At 36.2% G+C, this 6,313-nt stretch overlaps 1 pseudogene; it reads right to left on the bottom strand.

The window, feature by feature from the left end:
• Positions 1–233: 233 nt before the first annotated feature.
• Positions 234–1,502, bottom strand: LOC118984896 (histone-lysine N-methyltransferase SUV39H2-like; annotated as a pseudogene).
• Positions 1,503–6,313: the final 4,811 nt, after the last annotated feature.

Raw genomic sequence — 6,313 nt, 5'->3', positions numbered from 1 at the left:
TCTGTAAATAGTTTTCCTTTAGTGTTTGGTGTCTAATCACTAATTAGGTAAATTTCAAACTAGTTGATGTGAACTTACATTCCTCTCTTCAGGAACACCAGTAATGCATTTTGGCCAATAGTTTGAAACAGGAAGTGTAAATTAATGTAGTATATAATCCCGATAATATAGAGTCCCAAATACTTATTTTTTAAAAATGTTAACATTACAAATAAAGAAAACTACAATTATTCTCAGCTGTATTTCCTGAAAACTCTGTTGAGGTAAATTCTGCAAGTCACAGCTCCACCTTACACACAATTCTGACTCTCTCTTGGCTGGGCTGTAGTCAGTAGAATATGAAGATGTATCTCCAGAATCTTCCATTTGGTGATCAAATGTGAGCTCTTCTCCAGCATTTATGGTTCTCATGGAAAATAATGCTATTCAGGAAGACAAGTACAGAGATTATCAAAGAAAACATTGAATGCTGGGGGATTCGAGTCGCAACTATGATTCCCAAAATGAGACATATTTCCATATTGAGCTGCATCCACTGTGAATTCATTGGATTCATAGTCCATATCAAAGAGATATATGATTCCTTAGTTGTCATATAACTGCCTGTCTTTTGACTTCTTCACTTGTGATGACCTTTCCAACATATTCCACTACAACACACATTTCTTTCATCTTCACAGGGTGCTTTACACCTCAACCATAGCCATTGCTAGTTAGACAGATGCAAAGGGAATGCTGTGTGCCCTTTTGTACAATCCTGTTGTGACGATCAGGTCCACATTCATATCTTGAGCTGCATTCATAAATAGGGGATTTTAATTTGTTGGTGTTTATTATAAGCCTGCTTCATTCAGCAGGGCAACATTTCTCAAGAAAGCAGCCTGTGCATGAAAAACCCAAGGTAGCTTCATTTACTAAGCTAATTCCAGGAGAGGATTTGTATTTATTAACATACAAATGTATGTTAATAAATGAACAATGTATACTTGAAAATTGAAAAGGTGTCAAACATTTAAACAAGTTTAAATATAAATAAAAAGATGTGATGAACCTACAACCTGGTATATTATGTTAATTTCTGAATATATATTTTGCATGACTGTAAATATCTGGCATTAGAAATCTGACAATGGGCAAGTCAACAATATTTTTAACAAACATCATTCTTTTATTATTTTTTATTCTGTTACACTCATGTCGCCATCTCTGCAGAGCAGTACTTTGTTTAGCGTTCTTTGCAATATATTCAGCATTGACAGATTTCAAAGCTTTGTTATCATTTAGAGTTACTGCTTTGCCTTTACGCAAGATAAATTATGCTTGTCATTGGAGAATTGCCGAACTAGTAATGGGCACTTGAGATTTTGCAAAGGTTCCCAAGTATTTGTGAAATCTACCTACCCTTTCCATTTTACAAGATAATATTCAGTGTCTCCCTTGCATCTCTGCCTGTGATGGCATGACACCCTTCCCCTGTCCAGCCAACTCTGGAGGGCTGGCATGGGTCTGAGGGGTAGGAACTCAGAGAGGAGTGCTCTCAGCATGTATGTTAACTGAAAGGGACAGCTCAAAATTCTAGAGTATGAAAGTGGCTAAAATGGAATACTATGCCTGTTTTACTCAGGCTTTTCAAATATTTGTTTGGGCCCCACCTGGTGTAGCTCAGTGGATTGAGCATCAGCCTGTAAACTGGAAGTTGTGGGTTTGATTCTAGGTCAGGGCATGTGCCTGGGTTGTGTGTGCCAGTCTCTGTTTCTTTCCTTCTCTTTCTCCTTCTGTTCCCCTCTCTAAAAATAAAATCTTAAAAAAAATAAGACACAGTATTTGTTTGGTGAACGATGTATACTTGAAAATTGAAAAGGTGTCAAACATTTAAGAAAGTTTAAATATAAATAAAAAGATGTGATGAACCTATAACCTGGTATATTATGTTAATTTCTGAATATATATTTTGCATGACTGTAAATATCTGGCATTTTGTTTTTCTGCTCCCCTTTATGTTTATTATAAACATTTTGACTTATATCATCACATTATACTATACTGTATACTTATTCATACAATAAGTATAAAGATATTCTTTTACTTGACTATAGTATAGCCATAACTTCAGTAAATTTAACATTGACATGATTTTTTTATCAGCTACTGTCTACCTTCCAGTTTTGTCAATGGATCTAGTGATGACCTTTATAACATATTTTTCTCTTCCAGTACAGGATCCAGTCTAGGATCAGTGTTGCATTTAGATATTATTCATGTCTCTTTAGCCTTGATTTGGAACATTTTTATAGCCTCTCTTTTTCTTTTATAATATATTTTTAAAGATTTTATTTATTTATTTTTTTAGAGAGGGGAAGGGAGAGAGAAAAAGAGAGAAACATCAATGTGTGGTTGCCTCTCATGTGCCCCTCCCCCCCACTGGGGACATGGCTCACAACCCAGGCATGTGCCCTGACTGGGAATTAAACAGGTGACACTTTGGTTTGCATGCTGGCACTCAACCACTGAGCCACACCGGCCAGGACTCTTTTATAATATTTTAAAAATGATTTAGAAACTGATTTGAGAGAGAGAAAGAGAAACATCAATTTGTTGTTTCATTTATTCATGCATTCATTGGTTACTTCTTGTATGTGCCCTGATGGGGGATTAAACCACAATCTTGAAAAATTGGGATAACACTCTAATCAACTTAACTACCTAGCCAGGGATTTCTTTTATAATATTAACATTTTTAAATACTATATTCCCTTCTGTTTTTATTAATAAAATTTTCCCTCTTTTTGGGTTTGTCTGGATGCTTTCTTATGATTAGATTCAGACAGTACATTCAGGTTATGCAGGAAGAATATAGGATACTGCATTCTTTTCAGACCAACCAAGAAACTCTTGACAGTGAAGGAGGGTGCTATTTATACTTATATTAAGGTAAAGGTTTAAACGTGGAATGTCTCAGGTAAACTGACATGTATGGTGACTGTCTTTATGTAAGTGATTATTCCCATTTTATTAGTACTTATAATGGGAACAGGTTAGTTAAATCACTTATGAAGACCAGAATTTAACCTCAGGGCTTTTTGACCATAACACTACCCATTTCCCAGTCTCACCCCAGAGTAGTGTCATTCAACTATATTAGTTCAACTCTTACATATCTGACCATTCATCAGCTCCTGTGAGTTCTATCTCTATACCTCTCTTGAATTAACACATTCATTCAGCAATAATTTTTTCCTCATGCATATGATCCTTTTTTCTAATTATTTTTTAAAAATATTTTCTTTTTTAGCAGAGGGGAAGGGAGGGAGAGAGGGAGAGAAACATCAATGTGTGGTTGTCTCATGTACGCCCCCTACTGGAAACCTGGCCTGCGACCCAGGCATGTTCTCTAGGCTAGGAATTGAACTGGCAACACTTTGGTTCACAGGCCAGCACTCAGTCCATTGAGCCACACCAGCCAGGGCTAATCCCCACCAGTGGTGTAGTCATTAAGGCTGTTGACCAGTCTGCCTACTCTTGCTCCTTTCAGGCACATGGCAGAATTGCATTTCCCAGTGTTCTTATGTTAAGTGGGGCTGTGTGCCTGTTTGGCCAACTTTATGTAATTGATTGGAAATGTTATAACCCAGTTCATCCTCTTACTTTTGTTCTGTGATGATAATCAATGTTCAAGATGGCAGCTACCCCCATAGTCAGTATGCTGGAATAAGGATGACAAGGAGCAGAGGCCCCAGTTGACCTTAGACAGCTATGTATCGTGAGCGATAAATCAGCCCTCATTGTTTTAAGCCTCAGAGATCAGAGAAGTCTTCATTATTGCAGTATAATGAAGTAGTCTAGTATAGACTACTATACTGCAGTAGTCTATACTGGACTGCTTTATCAGCCTGCCTTTTGTTTTTAATTTTAATTTTTTAATCAAGGTAATATAATATTTTAAAAATCAAATCCTCTCCCTACTCTTATCTATCCCCCTGTACTCTCAGAACTAATCACTTTTAGCCCTGGGTGTTTAACTCTATATTAAATATTAAATATTCTAGATAAAAAATGGCCCAATTAAAGAACATATCAAAGCTCCAGAAAAAAATACAACTAAGTGATGAAGAGATAGCCAACCTATCAGATGCACAGTTCAAAACACTGGTAATCAAGATGCTCACAGAAATGGTTGAGTATGGTGACAAAATAGAGGAAAAAGTGAAGGCAATGAAAAGTAAAATAAAGGAAAATGTACAGGGAACCAAAAGTGATGGGAAGGAAACTGGGAATCAAATCAATGGTTTGGTCTAGAAAGAAGAAAAAAAACATTCAGCCAGAAAAGAATGAAGAAACAAGAATTCAAAAAAATGAGGAGAGGCTTAGGAACCTCTGGGACAACTTTTAACATTCCAACATCTGAATCATAGGGGTGCCTGAAGGAGAAGAGGAAGAGCGAGAAATTCAAAACTTATTTGAGCAAGTAATGAAGGAGAACTTCCCCAATCTGGCAAAGGAAATAGACTTCCAGGAAGTCAAATAAGCTTAGAGAGTCCCAAAGAAGTTGGACCTAAGGAAGCACACACCAAGGCACATCATCATTACATTACCCAAGATTGAAGATGAGAGAATCTTAAAAGCAGCAAGAGAAAAGGAGACAGTTACCTACAAAGTAGTTCCCATAAGACAATCAACTGATTTCTCAAAAGAAACCTTGCGGGTAAGAAGGGGCTGGAAAGAAGTATTCCAAGTCATGAAAGGCAAGGACCCATATGCAAGATTACTCTATGCAGTATAGTGGTCATTTAGAATGGAAGGGCAGATAAAGTGCTTTTCAGATAAGGTCTAATTAAAGAAGTTCATCATCACCAAGCCCTTATTACATGAAATGTTAAAGGGACTTATGTAAGAAAAAAATAAGACCAAAACAATGAACAGTAAAATGACAACAAACTCACAACTATCAAAAACCAAACCTAAAAAGCAAAAACAAACAAACAAACAAAAAACCCCACTAAGCAAACAATTGAACAGGAACAAAATCACAGAAATGGAGATCACATGGAAGGTCATCATCAGGGAAGGGGAGGGGGGAATGGGAAAAAAGGTACAGGGAATAAGTCGCATAAATGATAGGTAGAAAATAGGGTGAGGTTAGGAATAGTATAGGAAATGTAGAAACCAAAGAACTTATGTGTACAACCTGTGAACATGAACTAAGGGGAGAGAAATGTGGGTGGGAAAGGGAGTGCAGGGCAGAGGGGGACAATGATAATAGCATAATCAATAAAATATATTTAAAAGTAAATAAATTGGCAGTCATAAATAAATAAATATTAAGTACTCTATAATTCTATATTCTGTACTAAGATAATACTGTTATTTCTTGGTTTATCTCTTATAGACATTATGTATTATCTTTCTGCTATGAAACATGAAGAATTAATCCTTTTACAAGTATACCCTTCTCACTACCATCCCCTTTCTCCTAATTATTCACATCATCATTTTTGATAAACCAATAGTTAGTGTTTCACCAACAGGACCATGTCTATATAGCTTCTGCATTGAGTCAAGGAGAACACTTTGCTTATATTGTATTTCTTCCTCAATTTTTTTGTTTTTCCAAGGAATTAATAACTGCCTTGTTATTTGTTTGCTTATCTGTTTATGGCACTCATTAATCTCAAGCTTACTAAGAGAAATATGTGACCTACCTCAATACCCATTTCTACATGTTAAAATACATCAGTTCATTTGTCATTTTATTGTTTTCTTTAGAGCCATAGATTAGGAGACAGTATTGCTGTCCAGTGGACCCACACACTGTAAGATCCATTTCAGTCACTGGTGCGACTTCGCGTGTGTCCTAGATCTGCCATTTTCATTTTGGAGTTTCAGTGAGATACGATTGATATGTATTACTGTACAGGTGAAGGTGTATGGTGTAATAATTTGACTTATATTTATTTTGACATGATTCCTATAATACTTTTAGTTAACATCCATCATCTTATGTTGATACAAAAAATTGTTTTTTGTGATGAGAAATCTTAGGATCTACTCTCCATTTCATTTAAAAGTGGATAATGCCACAGCAATAGCAGCAGGGCTCTTTACCTACTACCAACTTGTACATGCATCCCAAATGCCCAGATGTTGCTTTCAAAATCAGTTTTTCACCTACAGAAAGCAGGCCATCTTTGATGGAAGTTGATTCCATGTGTTGGAGCATGAAAAAAAGCAGGTGTGTCTATTATATCTTGTTTCTAACAGGCGAGGATGTTTTCCAGAACATTAGAGGCATTGCCAGAAGAACAAAGGAAGTGGG

The sequence above is a fragment of the Sturnira hondurensis genome, unplaced genomic scaffold (assembly GCF_014824575.4).
Source record: "Sturnira hondurensis isolate 20B ecotype Veracruz unplaced genomic scaffold, ASM1482457v3 Scaffold0003874, whole genome shotgun sequence".
Lineage (NCBI taxonomy): Eukaryota > Metazoa > Chordata > Mammalia > Chiroptera > Phyllostomidae > Sturnira > Sturnira hondurensis.
The sequence above is the reverse complement of the archived record's forward strand: the minus strand, read 5'-3'. Positions and strand labels throughout refer to the sequence as shown.